Source organism: Lissotriton vulgaris, chromosome 6, assembly GCF_964263255.1.
Source record: "Lissotriton vulgaris chromosome 6, aLisVul1.2, whole genome shotgun sequence".
NCBI lineage: Eukaryota > Metazoa > Chordata > Amphibia > Caudata > Salamandridae > Lissotriton > Lissotriton vulgaris.
This window is the reverse complement of record NC_141694.1, coordinates 927,154,277-927,170,876: the sequence shown is the minus strand read 5'-3', so window position 1 is coordinate 927,170,876 and position 16,600 is coordinate 927,154,277.

Below are 16,600 nucleotides of genomic sequence, written 5' to 3'. Positions count from 1 at the left end.
TCTCCCAGCAAAGTGCTTCGCCAGCACTTAAAACTATTCCAGCCCTTGGAGTTTGTGGAAATTACGGACAGAGTGCTCCGCAGCTCTCTGTATCAATCACCTATAGAGTTCGTAGGGTCGGTGACAGGTCTGCTACTCGGACAAGTCGGACAAATTCTCCATCTAACGCTAGGCTAGGCGTGGGCGGAAAATCCGTTCCGCTCGCGGATTTTGCGGATTTTCGGGAAATCCGCAATCCGCGAGATTTGCGAATTTCCCGCAAAATCCGCAAATCCGCGAGCAGCGGATTTTGCTCGCACTGCTCGCACTGTTCGCGTGAGTTCGCGCCCCGCGAATAAGTGCAAAATTGCAGAAATACGATTTTAGCAAAACTGAAAGTAACTACTTACCAGGTTCAAAAGTTCAGGCTCATCATTAGTAGCCATTTCCTGGAGTGCTTCCTGAGGGGCCCCTCCAGAGTTCAGTTGCCAGTTGAAACTAGTATGTGACCCTGCTCTGAACCTCAGAATAGTTACACATATGCCACAAAGGTCCTGAATTACAGCTAAGGGAGACAAGCAGGAGCCAGGCTGGAAGTTAAAATCCATTAATCAGCCCCTAATTCATTATTGTCAGTTGGGGCAGGGCAGGTGTTGTAACTAATTTTGCAACAATGAAAGCACTTAGCAAGTGCAAAAGATCACTAATCAGGGCGCACTAAGGAAGCAGGTGCCAGCTAAAAAAATATTCTGTGACACATGAATCAGCCCCAAATTAATTCAGGTCACTTGAGGCAGGGAAGGTGTGCTTTGCTTTGCCGAAAATAATGTACACTGGACAACCAGAGGGTGTGGTGATGAAACAGAGGGTGGCATGGGTGGGCCAGAGGGTGGCATGAGTAGTCAGAGAGTGGCAGTGGTGACAGAGAGTGGCAGTGATGAAGAAGAGTGTCCCAAACAGGCTGGACACGTAGAAACAACAAGTTCGCGAAACTTGCGACCCGACAGGTAAGTTCGCAATTTGCGAAAGTGTACAAAACCCTCGCGAACTGGCAGAAACACGGGCGAACACAAAAAAAAAAAAATCCGCAAATTCGCGGGAATTCGCGGATTTTGCGGATTGCGAATCCGCAAATCCGCAAAATTCGCGAACGCGAGATCCGCAAAATTCGCTCATGCTTACGCTAGGCTAGTTATACTGTTTTCGGGTCAGTGGACCACCCACAAATGTTGTAAGTGACAGGATCCCCAACTTTGGATTGGACAAGAGAGGTGGTTAGGTCATTGTCTTCACCTAGAATTTAGGGTTCCCACAATTAATATTTATATTTTCGAACCCACCCCTTACATTCCAGTTCCCATGGCATGTGGAAGGTGTATTACAATAGGACACACATAAAAGATGTACATTGTATCAGTTTTAGGTACAGCTGAAATCTTCTCCTGGTACAAGGGTCACTTTCCCAGGCGCATCTCTGCTTCAGAAGCCAGCTGGCTTAGTTTAACTCCTGCGCATTTCGGTTTCTCCCTCATCATGTGATTAGGGTGACATGGGTTTCAAAGATGGAGTGGCTCCCTTTCCCCAGGCCCACAGATACGCGGTACATGAAAAGTAAGCGAAAACAAATTAGAAACACAGAAAAAATGAATACACTGTATACCGTGATTGGCTATGCTACATCCCTTACTTCATAATATCTATAGCATTAGGTTTTTAGGCAGAAATAGACAATTGTGCCAAAGCAGCGGCAGCAAGCAAGATGCGTGTTAAAGACAAAGCGGCCATATTTGCAATAATGCGCATGTGCGTAAAAAATCCCTCCAGAACTACGAGTGCGTCACATCACATGGGTATGACCGACGCATGCGCAGTCTAAAATCCCGCATAGCAGCGACCAGTCAGTGTGCAAGATTTGTTATGATTAGAAAACACATAAGCAAGCGTCTCTGGGACACCCGCGTGTAGTGTGAAAGTGCAATATTAATAACAGAACAGGTTGATTTAATAATGTTATTGATTATACGAGGCTCTTGAATTCAAGCAAGTCGCATTACGTGCGAATCCTTGCTCCATCAATCCCCTCTTTGATGATATTTACTATCATCACTATTAATGGAAACAGATGCCAACTTTTCCCCTTTTAGATCTCATTCATCCCAATCTCCACAAACTTATTATTGAGCCTTCTTTCTGCATCCTTGTTAGGATGGGCATTCTTGGCTCTTTTGTAAATTTGATTTCTCAGCTCTTCTAATTCCAGTTCATCAACATTCCGTTTCACTCCTCTCTTGTTCACAGTATACTTCTTTCTGCATTGTTGACATTTGCAGCAAATTATTACGATCAGCACAATTAAACTTATTCCAGCTATTGGCATCAGTATTTTACCCACAATATTTCTACCTATGTTAGAAAACCAACTACCTATAGAAGTGAAACCATCAGTTAGTCTCTTCCAGGCACTGTCAACCTCCAGTGGTTTGAGTTCCTTTTCCAAATTAGTTATGTTTCTCACATATTTCTTAATTTCAATGCTCTTATCCGGAATGTAAGTGCAACAATGTTGCGCTTTCAACATTCTACAGACTCCGCCCTCTTTTGCCAATAAGGTATCAAGAGCGAGGCGATTTTGTAAAACCATTGATCTGATCGCAACCAATTCGGTATTGACCAGCAGGAATCCAGCAGCAGTGTCAGTTGATAACCGATCCACTACTGTAGACAGTTTGCAAATTCGATGTGTATTCAGAACAACTCCCACTCCAGGTATCAGTGCACTATATATATCACCTACTATTTCTCCTACACTTTCTCTGTTACTACGTGCTGAACCATTAGTATTTTCATTGCTTCCAGCGGCGTTGTTCACATGGTATATTTTTGGGAAGACAATGCCAAAATAGCAGCTTCCATACCAGTGATCCGGTAATTTGAAATAAGCCCTGTTTCCACATATATAATAAATTCCAGGAAACACAGGTTCTGACCCATTTTTAAATCCCCAACCTCCAATTACCTTATAATTGTGTTTGCATTCACTGGAACCGATGAATACATTGTTATAATAACTAGTCTTTTCTCTATGAAGACAGAGTTTTCCCTTTCTTTCGAAGTCCAACAACAGTGCAGGGTTAGCTTCACCATTTGAGGTGTTTTCCATATTCTCTGCCCACTTAGGAGTTTTCTGTCTTTTGTCATTGGCTTTTCTTTGATAACTTTCCCTCCTTTTCTCTGCCATATTCAGGAACATTTTCTCTTGTTCGTGTAATGAACAGGTCAAGTTATCCCTGTGTGCATCACCTAAATCTATAACACCTATAGTCAGGAAATACTCTCCCATATAACGAGTCACATCACTCTTGGTATGTACAATATTCAGGTTTCCCCGAATAGGAAGTTCAGAAAAAATTACGTCAGTGTTTGAATAGTAATATTGTAGGGTGCTTCTGTAAAACAAACTAGCTAAAATACTACAGGAAATTCCATAGGTTAGGGGTAAATGGTGATAGGTCACACCTTCAGCTACAGAAGTGGGTAGCTTCATGCAAACGTAACAGTCTTCTATTTCCATAACTTCTACATAGTGAACTAAAAGATTTGCAAATACATTTAAATGTGTTCTGTTTTTGATTCTGTGATAATGTAGTCCTTCCTCATCTGATGCATCTACGTCTGGTTTTGTCTGTTTAAGGCTAAATGTATTCTCACGTCTTTCTACACTTCGTGGTGTTTCTTCTGTCTGTTGAATATCTGAGTCTTCTGTCACTTGTTTAGTAGGGTACAGGTTAGTGTCTTTACTTAACATGAACGGGATACTAATCGTTAGTCCTATCCATAATATCAGTACTATGGCTATACTACATAAGCATACTTTACAGCATGTTTTACAGCAATTCTGTCTAGGCCTTCCATTCACATTTGAATCAGACATAGTGGCTTAAAGAAGTTTTCCAACCCCTCTTTGTTTCTTTACACAAGTGGCTTACACAGGCAAAAAATGTTCAGGTTGGGTCTTCTTCTTCAGAACCCTGATCAGCAATCAGATCCTCCTCACTTTCGGCACTTATTTCGAGGTCTTCAAATTCCTCTAACACCAGGTAAGTCCATTCAGGGCTCCGATAATTTTTGTTTTGTCTCTTTATCCTGGTACTTCTTCTGTTTGGCTGGGCTCCTGTTGTCTTTCTTTCACTGGCAGCCCTTTTTCAGTCTTCTAATTTTTCTTCTACTGTTTTCAGTCTTAGTTTCAGTCTTTTTATGAATCTGAGTTCACTTTTCTTCTTCTTGGGTCTTTTAGCTGTCACTGTAGTTTGGCTTTCTTCCCGAGCCCTTTTATTTTCGTTCAGTTGTGGCACTGTTATTTAGACGGTATCTTTTACCCTTCCTGTCTGACTAGTCCCAGGTCTTTCTTCAGTTTCTTCCGCCTGGTTTCTAAGCAGGCCTTGTTCAGGTATATTTTGGATTTGTCTTTGACTTTCAACTATTTCAGACTCTGTCGCCTGAACACGTTCGTCTATTTCTATCTGTTCCTGTTCATGCACTTCGAACCCTTGATTTTCTTCCGCGTGAACTTCAGCCCTAATTACTATCTGTCTCTTTTCAGTTTCTGGAGTTTTTGGAGGAGTGTCGATGACTTTGTCTGTCCCTATCTGACCTTGTTCTTCAGCAGGTCTGACATGGATTTCGATGACCTGATTATCTCCGTCTTTTCCTGTCTCGTCCTCACTATCCCACTCTCTATCTAGGTAGGAGTACTTTCTGGTTCTTATTGGATCAAGAATCAGATCGTCTGCTGGGTACCATTTGTCTTGACTGGTGCTCGGTTGTTCGACATCAGCTAGTTCCGGACCCTCATCTGGAGACCCCTCAGCTGCACAACCTTCAGCCTCAGTCGCTTCTTCTCCGGTTACCCGCTTGGTATGACTGGCATGGATCCACTTTGGCACTCCAGCACACTTTACTGCAGTTGTGGTGACAAGAATCACTTGTCTGCGTTTTCCCCACTTTGGTGCAAGGCAACTCTTCCGGGTGTGTTTCTTTAACACAACCCAATCACCTGGTTTCAGATTATGGACTGGAGTTGTTGGCCAGGCGACGGCGTCCTCCCCAATCTGGTGAGAGATAGAACGCACTTGGTCACCCAGCTGCTTGCAGTATTCTAGTACCAAATCATCAGAAATACTTAGCAGTTTGTGTCCTGGTACCCATGCCTGTCGCATCACTCTTCCCATTAGTATCTCATGGGGACTCAGGCCTGTCTTTCGGTCTGGAATGCTTCTCAATCCCATCAGGACAAGGGGTAAAGCGTCTATCCAGTTCAATCCTGTAGAGTTACACATTTTTCCCAATCTTGATTTTATAGTGCCATTCGCCTGTTCGACTACTCCAGAAGCCTCTGGATGGTATGCACAGTGCAGTTTTTGGGTAATTTTGAATGCTTTATAAAGTTAATTTAATATTTCATTGGCAAAATGCCCACCTCTGTCCGATTCAATCGTGACTGGAAAACCGTACCTAGGTATCAGTTCCCTTAGTAACAATTTGGCTACAGTAATAGCATCATTTTTCTTTGACGGGTAGGCCTCCACCCATCTTGAAAATAGGCGGACTATAACCAAAACATACCGGTATCCTTTACACATGGGTAACTGAATAAAGTCAGCCTGCAGTCTGAAAAATGGACCTTCTGCCTTTCCAATCGTACTTTGTCCCACTACTGTTCTCTTCCCAGGGTTAAACTGCTGACAAATTGAACACCTCTGGCAAAGTGCATCTGCAATGTTCCTGAACTTCGAATTGTACCATACTTCTTTGAAAACACGGACCATCGCATCTCTCCCTATGTGTGAGTCTCCGTGTATCAATCGGGCCATTGGAGCAACCATACTATCTGGCAACACAGGCGTACCATCTCTATAAGCAATGACACCATCTCTATTCCTGGGTTTACAGCCATCTTTCTCCCATCTTTCCTGTTCTTCTGGTTCTGCTGCCATTTGCAACCCTTTCAGTTCCTCCCAAGTAGATACACTCTCAAACACCATAAGTTGGCAGCTGTTTCCGCCTCCCCACAATTTGATGTTTAATGACATTTTGTGTCGTGCACAATATTTGGCTATTTGGTCAGCATATCTATTTCCAGCTGTCACATCGTCATTTCCAGATTTGTGAGCAGCACACTTGACCACTGCCAATTCTTTGGGTAACTGGATTGCTTCCAGTAAGTTCTGTACCACTTTTCCATTTCTGATAGGGGTACCTGAGGAAGTCATGAATTCTCTTTGCAGCCATAATTGGCCGAAGGCATGCACAACCCCGTAACCATAATGGCTGTCAGTATATATGGTTACTCTTTTGTTTTTCCCTTGTTTACAGGCTCTTGCTAATGCAATCAATTGTGCAGATTTTATTTCACTTAAATAGGAGGCTTCTAGAGTCCTTTCCAGAGTGACTACAGCATAGGCAGCACTCAGACCTCCATCCTCATGTCTTAAACAAGAGCCATCCACAAACATTTCAAGATCTTCTATTGGCAAGGCTGTTTCTTTTATATCAGGTCGTGGCTTGGTGCTAAATTTAGTTAGGTCAATGCAATTATGCTCAATCCCTCCTTCAATTTCCGCACCCTGTGTATTTGGTAGCAAGGTAGCTGGATTCAGTATGTTACATCAGGAAATTATCACATTTTCTGCACCCACAAGAATTCTCTCATACTTTGTCAGCTCCCTGGGTGTGAGATACTGAGTCTTGGTTCTGGTCAGCAGAATCACAACTGAACGTGGAACATATACAGTTACAGGATGTCCCATGACAATGTATTCACTTTGTTCTAGACTAGTACAAGTTGCAGCTACTGCTTTCAGGCATCCAGGCAATCCAGCAGCCACTGGATCTAAAGTGGCAGAGAAATAGGCCACTGGACGTCTGGTCAGACCATGTTCTTGCGTTAGGACTGGGAGTGCACAATTATCTCGGGTTTCCCAAAACAGGTCAAAGTTTTTAGAATAATCGGGCATTCCTAATGCAGGAGCGGAACACAGACAGTTTCGTAATTTTATCCAGGATGTCATACTTTCATCGTCCCACTCAACTGGATCTTTTGCTCCTTTCTTGGTCATTTTTATTAATGGTTTTGCTAGGACCGCAAATCCCACAATCCACTGTCTGCAGTATCCTACAACCCCTTGGAACATTCTAACTTCCTTCTGGGTTCTGGGTAACTCCATGTCTCGAATTATTCTAATTCTTTCTGAAGTAACCTTCCGGATACCTTTTTCTATCTGGTGCCCCAGATATTTCACTGAATTTTTACAGAACTGTAATTTGTCAGGTGATACTTTATGTCCTCCTTTACCTAAATGATTCAACAATGCAATGGTATCAGTAACACAGTCGTTCCGACTTTTAGACACCACTAGGAGGTCGTCTATGTACTGGACCAAAACTGATTCCTTAGGCAAGATTAGTGATTCAAGGCATCTTTTTAAAATCTGATTGAAAATCGAAGGACTCTCTGTGTACCCTTGAGGAACACGATTCCAGACATAGATATGACTGTCGAATTCAAATGAGAAAATAAATTTGCTGTCGGGATGTAATGGGATGGAAAAGAATGCGTGACATAAGTCAATAACGGTAAACCATTCCGCATTCCATGGAATTTGGTACAAGATCACAGCAGGGTTTGGCACAATAGGACAGCAAGGTACAACAATTTGGTTTACCCTTCGCAGGTCCTGCACTACCCTGTACTTTCCACTAGGCTTTTTAATTCCAATTATGGGTGAATTACATGGACTGCTCATTACTTCCTGTATGATGTTTGCTTCTAGCAATCTTTTTATTTCTAGGGCAACTCCGGCCTTCACTTCTGCGTTCATTTTATACTGTCTGGTATTCGGGTAAACTGTATTTGGTTTTATGGCTATTTGAATTGGGTCTACGTTTGCCATTAACCCTACATCTCTCCCAGTGAAATCCCACACATCAGGTATCACTTTCTGTTGGAGCTCTTCAGGTAAGTCCTGTATTGTCAGCTTCTTGATTTCAGTATCAGGCCTTAGTAACATCAACTTGTATAGTCCATCTTCATCTGGGGTCTGAATTTCAACGCCCTTTGGTGTACAAAAGATGGTACAGTTCATTTTGCACAGCAAATCACGTCCCAACAGATTCACAGGACTGGAGTCACAGACCACAAACCTGTGCATCTCTTTAAAATTCCCTATAGAAATCTCCATTGGTTCAGTTACAGGAGTTCTAATTATCTGGTTTGACACGCCCACTACTTGGATAGCTTCTCCCGAGAGGGGTAGGTTAGGAACGTCTGCTGTTCTCACAGTAGAACGGGTAGCACCAGTGTCCAACAGAAAGGTGACATCATTTCTTTCAACCTTTCCTTCAATGTATGGCCCTGTCTCTTCTACCGGTAAGGAGGCGCCAAGCACACACTCCTCGTCCTCCCCCCTCAGGCCCGTCAGTATGGTTCATCACAGAGGAATGTATCATTTAACAGGAATTGCGAGGTGGCTGCATTTCTATCCTCCCTTCCTTCCCATACCTCGAGCTCCTCATTCTGCTGAGCCTTGTGCCTTAAATTTTGCCTAGGTGCACGAGGCAACTAATTCTGTTTTACCTGTTGCTGGGATTTTCGTTGCCCTTCATTCTGCACCTGTGGAATTAAATCATCATTCTTCAGGTTACCATTCTTCAGCATTGGACACTCGTCTCTCCAGTGCCCTATCTGCACCGGTGACAGGGGAATTTTTTCATAGCCTCTTCTCGACTCATTTTAGTGCAGGGTTTCCGCCCTCCCCCAGTACCTGTATTCGGGGTATTATTATTAATTTTACTTAACTGCTTTTCTTGTTGTTCCGCCAATTTTACTTGAGCCCACATCACTTTCTCTTTTAGGGCCTTCCGCTTATTTTCCATTTTGTCCTCACAGTACTTTGCGTACTTCAGGACCTCATCTATGGGTTTTCCCTGCGAACAGATTTTATTGTCTCTATTCCACTGTGAGATTTCAGGTCTCAACCCCAACACGAACCGATAAATGAAATGGGTCATATCCTTCATTTCAATATTATCGATTCCACTGTAGGTTTTGAACACCTGCAACAGTCGTTCATAATAAGAAGGCACAGTCTCATCATGATTTTGAGTAGTTCTATCTATGCGGGTCCAATCAGTTTCCTTTGCTGGCACTTTCTCTTTCAAATTCAGTATTACTTTCTCATACTGTCTCATTACTTCGGGAGATGGGGCTCCTGTTCTGGAGTCTCTGGGATATTCTTCACTGGGCCAATCAACAGCAATTTTACAGTCTGTCCACAGATCTACAGGAACTACAATGTCAAAGAACCCGTCCAGGTCTTTCAGGAGGCATCTTTGGACTTTTACGAACCTCTCGACCTGTCGGTACCATTCCACAGGTTTTTCTCTTAATTTTGGGAAATCATTTGTGAAAGATACTATGTCTTGCCGGGACCATGGAACATGTACATATTTTCCTCCTGGCACTTCTCTCATGGGGCACAACGTCTCTGCTTTATCAACTTCTCTTAGGGCATACTCAGAGGATGTTTGCTTGGATCTACTGTCTTCCTTTTTCTTTGCCCACCTGGCTTTCCATCTGTCTAAATCTCCCCATTTTTGTAACAGGTTTAACAATTCCCTTATCTGTACTTTTCTCCCAGACACATTTATGTGTTCTAAGTCTTTGTCGGAAAATTCTGCTCCGTAGGTTTTCTGTAACACCTTAGAATTTCTGATGTCTACTCCCATATTAGCAGCTGTGTCCACTAGTTTTTCATGAAGCACTCTAGAATTCTTAGTTAGGCTCTTACAGATGAACAAAAGTTCATCCTCATCGAAGGTATTCAACCGATCTAGTCCCACATTCCCAGCCATTAGTTCTTCTATTTCTATTCTTAATTTGTAAATATCTAATGGTTTTGGCTGTGGAGTTTCCCTTTCTAATTCTCGGGTCCATCGATCTAGTTCCTCTGGAGTCACTACTGTAGCGCTCCTGGTACCTGAAGCTGTTTCAATCAATATCTCCTTTGCCCTAGTCTGGGGTCTCGTCCGTGGTATACTGCTTTCTGGTTCCCTTATGGGCAGATCCATTAAGGAAATCATAGATTCACTTTCGCTAGCCTGATCATCAACGATGAGAGGCTCATTCCTAGGCTGTGCTACAGCAGGGGAAATGACTGGAGTTCTCGGATTAGCCTGTCTATCCCCATGTAGTGGAACAACGGGATCAATAGTTACTGGAATTGTCAGGGCTTCAGGACTGGGATTTATCTGTGCTATTGTCTGAATGAGTGCATTTCGCTGTTTGATTAACGCTTCCTTTTCCTGTTCGTGCAAAACCCTTTCAATGGATGGGTCATGTAATACTTGCGGAACTAAAGGTGGATACAGACTCGGGGCAGTTAGGACTGTCATTACTGGTCTTTCATCACTGAATGGTCTATAATTTGGGACAGTGGTATCAGGTCTACAAAATCCGGCCTTATAAGTTTGTCTATTACCTATACCTGTTGTATCGGTCTCACTGGCCCTTCTACTTCTTGGACATCTGAAAAATTGGTTTTTGGTACTCAGGGATCTAGACTCCTCATCATAGGGTGGTGGATTTTTCATAAATAAATCCTCCAGATACTCATCTTCTGAATCACCTGCAGCCATCAGGTGTCGGGTTTTCTCTGTACATTTTCCTCCCACTGGTTCCTCTACCCCAAATACTGGAAATAGTCCCTCAACCATCATATTCTGTCTCCACTGTTTCATTTTCTTCTCTTTGGCTTCTCGCTGCAATTTTGGATACCATTTACTCACTCCCTTATCCATCCTGGGTCTATCTCGCTCTAGAGCCTCAATCTCCCATTCTTCAAGAGCCTCATATTGTGTCAATCTGGGTCGGGGATGTAAATCATTCATTCGGGTCCTCAAATTAAACAAAATTCTACCATTAAAGGTACCATCGAGAGGAAACGCTAGGATTCCGTCTTCTTCGGTATACTTTACCCAATTCTCTAACCATACACTGGTATGATACCCTTTGTCAAACATCATAAATGATGCGGGAGTATTAGGTGGTGGAATGATTACACCCTCCCTAGTTCTGATGGGTTTGTCTTTCTTGAAATAATTCTTGATCTTTTCGGCAAACAACATTTTTCTCTTGCTTCCGTACATATTGTAAGGTCTTCCCCTTAGCATCTGCTCCTTAAAATAACCTAGGTTCTTCGGATCAGGTAAGAATTTGGGATACCACATACACCTCTCCAAGCTATCCTCAAGCTCGGATGGTGAAATTTTGTTTACAAAAGTGCTTCCAATACTAGTGCGTCTCTCAACAGATGCAAAAACCAATCAATCCTGTGATTGCAAATAATTTCGACCAATGGGTGCGCGGCCTTTTCGCAAGACGCGGTCTCACGCTTCGGCACTCACCCCTCCTTTACAATACCAGCTTCGTTACACACCCGCTGTTTCAACCAATACCAGCGTGACACGGAGTGACGTCAGCGCGGCTTCGCGACCGACTCCCTCCTTCACAAGGTAACGGAAACTTTGAATTTTTCTTAAAGTGCAAGTGCTTAATTTAGTTAACAACGTATAACATTCGCCACTGTGTTCGAGTGTTTTAAAAAGGAAAAAGGTTTTTGTCTTACTGCAAGTAAACCACTTCTGTCTACTTTTCATTCGCTACGGATAGACCTTTCCTGCCTACCCTTCATACAAGCATTAGAGAACCTGCTACTTCTTTGACTCATCCACTCTTTCCGGGATATATACTAAGTCTAAAGTTTCACCAGTGCACTCTTTTGCGATCACAAAAGCTCCGATGACTCTATTACTCCTTCCCTGTGTGACCCTTACTAGGTAATATCACAACTGAAGTTTCTATTAGCAGTCTCGTTGCCGTCAATTATTCAACTATTTATTCAAAGAGAAGATCCTAGTTAGCGCTTCCGGTTCTACCTAACCATGCACTAATCTTCCTCGCAACAAGTGACCTCACAGCTAAGTGGATTCGGTTCACCACCCGCTATACTATTCCCCGGGGATTCCAGACAACAAAAAAACAATCACTAACAAGTTGTTAATCACATGCAATAATATAGCAGCATTTCACAGAAAAAAACTTTTTATAACATTTCAAAACATTTGCATTTAAAATCGAGCAATAACTGTGAACAAAAAATGTATTTTTAGCAGCACATTTTATTTTTCACGGTTACTTTGAAAATATCTTATCTACCTATCTTAACTAGTCCTAACCATAGCTCTGCTACCTGAAAATTACTGATAGAGCGCGCAGGTCGCCCAACTCTATTTTACCAAAATTTATACGCACTTGGGCCCATAACGTGTTTATGCACTATACTCTTGTGAATCGGGCGAGCTTACACATCCCTATCAGTAATTCTTGTGTTTTCTTACTATTGATTACAGAGTACCTGACTTACCAATCCTTATCACAGGTACCTATGTTCCTGATGAATCAGGAGCTAGCAGGGGTAGGAGATAAGGCTAACCAGAAATACCATATACATTTTGAATAATGATTTATACTATTGTAATAACCACAGACACCTGGAGGGTTTTCAAGACTTTATATAGTAAAAGTTAAAGTCCACATGCCATGAGAATAAAGTTCACACAGATTAGAATATCTATAATTAGGATCAGAACTATAATATAACTATGAATGAGAGTGAGCAACATTGAATGTCAGAAAACTAAAGGAAAAGGGTAACAGGGAACATGCTATTCAGTTTTTAGGCTTATACTAAGGCAAGTAAAGTGGAACGAAAATACTATTTAGCTGATTGCTAGATTTCATCAGTGATCTATTAAAGACAGACTCTAATGCTATTTACTACTTGAAGGCTTAGGTACTAAGGCAGGGTAAAAATGAACACTCTAAATAAGCAGGCAATTTAATAATATCCTACAGGTGAGGGGAAAAATGGAACATAACTAATAAACAGTTGTGCATGTAAAATCTTGAAGAAAAGACAGGGAAAATAACATAGGCAATAAGGGAGGAGAGGAAAGAGTATAGATAGACGAACACCCACAGATATATATATATTTACCTACGACAGGAATGAGGACTAACCCTGGCCACGGGTCAGTTAGGGAAAGGCGAGGACAAGGACCCTCAAGGGCTTAGGATGCCAGTAGGCGAGCAGGTACAGCTCATGGACCGTCAGGACAGGATACCCTCAGGATTTGGGTCGGGACTGGGCTCATCAAAGGGTATGACCAACACCTGCAGCTTCGGATGCAACGCCTGCGCTACTCCCACTCTGCAGGGAATCTGCCAATAACCCTGATTGGGTTTTCGAATCTCCCAGCAAAGTGCTTCGCCAGCACTTAAAACTATTCCACCCCTTGGAGTTTGTTGAAATTACGGACAGAGTGCTCTGCAGCTCTCTGTATCAATCACCTATAGAGTTCGTAGGGTCGGTGACAGGTCTGCTACTCGGACAAGTCGGACAAATTCTCCATCTAACACTAGGCTAGTTATACTGTTTTCGGGTCAGTGGACCACCCACAAATGTTGCAAGTGACAGGATCCCCAACTTTGGATTGGACAAGAGAGGTGGTTAGGTCATTGTCTCCACCTAGAATTTAGGGTTCCCACAATTAATATTTATATTTCTGAACCCACCCCTTACATTCCAGTTCCCATGGCATGTGGAAGGTGTATTACAATAGGACACACATAAAAGATGTACATTGTATCAGTTTTAGGTACAGCTGAAATCTTCTCCTGGTACAAGGGTCACTTTCCCAGGCGCATCTCTGCTTCAGAAGCCAGCTGGCTTAGTTTCACTCCTGCGCATTTCGGTTTCTCCCTCATCACGTGATTAGGGTGACATGGATTTCAAAGATGGAGTGACTCCCTTTCCCCAGGTCCACAGATACGCGGTACATGAAAAGTAAGCGAAAACAAATTAGAAACACAGAAAAAAATGAATATACTGTATACCGTGATTGGCTATGCTACATCCCTTACTTCATAATATCTATAGCATTAGGTTTTTAGGCAGAAATAGACAATTGTGCCAAAGCAGCGGCAGCAAGCAAGATGTGTGTTAAAGACAAAGCGGCCATATTTGCAATAATGCGCATGTGCGAAAAAAATCCCTCCAGAACTACGAGTGCGTCACATCACATGGGTATGACCGACGCATGCACAGTCTGAAATCCCGCATAGCAGCGACCAGTCAGTGTGCAAGCTTTGTTATGATTAGAAAACACATAAGCGAGCGTCTCTGGGACACCCGCGTGTAGTGTGAAAGTGCAATATTAATAACAGAACAGGTTGATTTAATAATGTTATTGATTATGCGAGGTTCTTGAATTCAAGCAAGTCACATTACGTGCGAATCCTTGCTCCATCACACCCACCTGCCGGATTTTGAGTTGAATCCAGGGTAGGTGAGCAGTGCTACATCGGTCTCACGGTGGCGGCTGTGTTAGGCTCATAGGAGAGCCATAATAGAAGACATCTGCCATGATAATGCCTGCCACACGATCCATCATGGTGTGGCATGCACCATTTTGTGCATGCCCCACTGTGCAGGAATGGGGGTGCAATTCCAGTGGGTAACGTGTGCCCCCCCCATGCACCCCCAGGCCAGGAAGCATCAGGGGGCTGGGCTCTTAGTTGCATCTCCACCACTTTTTTTTAGGGCAGGCTCACCACTATGAAATAGGCAGTAGAAATGAAACTCAGAATATGCACAATGGTGCCACAGCGGTACCACCAGCATATTCCTGCCCCTTTCCGCTGAATCACTGCCACAGGATCTTGTATCCCGGTGGAGGCGGCAGTCCAGTGGCAGTGTGACTGCCACACTCGAAATACGGCGGCAGATCCTCATTGGTGGGACCACCACCATGAGTACGGCGGTCCTATGACCACTATACTCGGAATAAGGTACTATGGCATAGATACATCAAGCATCCATTCTGCGAATCCTAAATAGCGAAAAATAGCGAATCGCTATTTAGAAATTGCAGAATGGGATGCATCATCCAAATCGCTAAATATCTGCTATCGCACCCGCCCGCAATCGCCAAATGCGACTCCGCAAAAATTCCTACAAAATCGCCGAGTCGGCTGTTTCCAACCCCCTACTTGCAAATCCGCAATTACCGATTTCGCAAATACCGAAATCGCAGCGGGAAGTCGCATTTGTAGCCCAATGAGGACATCACTACCAGGAAGTAGCCTGCTCCATGCTTCATTCAGACCACAGAGCTGGACAAGGGAGGAGGCAGAGCACTGACCTCCAGGAGCCACACCCTGCAGTGCCCATACAGGAGTTGAAATCAAACCACAATGTCCCAGGAAGCTGTAGGACCAAGTGCAAAACCCCGCAAGCGCAAACTCAGGTTCAGTGAAAAAGAACTTGAGTACCTGATGGAAGGAGTGAGCAGGGACCACGATCAACTGTTCGGGAAGCTGTCCCGGAAAGTGCTTGAGGCATCCAAGAGGCGCATCTGGGTGCGCATCAAGGCAAAGGTGAATGCGGTGGGAGTCACCCACCGGTCCATCAATGATTTAAAAAAGAGGTGGTATGACCTCCAAGGCCGTGTCAAGGAGCGAATAGCTGATAGACTGGGGGAGACAAGGTGTATGGGAGGGGGACCCTCCAAAGTCCCTGAAAACACCCCCATGGAGGACCTAGTGGAGGACACCATACACCCTGAGGCCTGCATGGGCATAACCCAACTGGACACGTCCCACACCACACACCAAACACAAGGTAAGAGGCATGCTACTGCGACCCGTACCCTAAAAATGTCCATGCCCTCAGTGCAATCCATATTTGTGACCACAGTATTCCAGTCCCTGCTGCTCCCAAACGCCCAAATGCATTTTGGAATCTGTAGTGTGTAAATGTGCCTTGATAGCCACACACAGCCAGAATAGTCAAGATACACAGACCCCTAAAGCCATCCAGGGAATGCAGACATTAACCAACAGCGAGCCTGCATGCATGTTGCAACATCCCAGGTGCCTGAATCATACCAGTAATCATGCACTCTTCCACATCAGAGGTGCTGCAGATACTGACACGTCCGACAGTGACATCCTTCACATCGCGGAGACACCTGAAGAAACGGAGGGGGAGAGGCAGCCTGCACCGACACCCAGGGCCACCCCTGCAGCTACATGCGGAGCACAACATCACGTCTCGGCGCATATGGAAGTGGAGCAGACCCCACCCCCACCCAGGAGGCAGACAAGAATCACAGCAAGTGTGCGGGCCCACGCCCGCAGTGCTCCGTACCCACCACAGCAGCCATGAAGCAACACGCACACAACGTAGGCCTGGTCATTGAGGCTCAAATGCTGCTTGTGCACCGCAAACAGGTGCAGCACATGGCAGCAATGCAGCTGCAGCTATACAAAACAGCATGCAACATCATTATCCTCACAGAGAGTGGGCAGGAACTGACCACAGAAGTGAAGGAGAGCAACCAACTGATGGTAGCGGAGCAGAACGTCACCTGCAGACCCCACAGGCAGCTGCTCACATGGCTGTCAGCCTATACCCGTTCCAATCACTTGATCGGGAACACCACA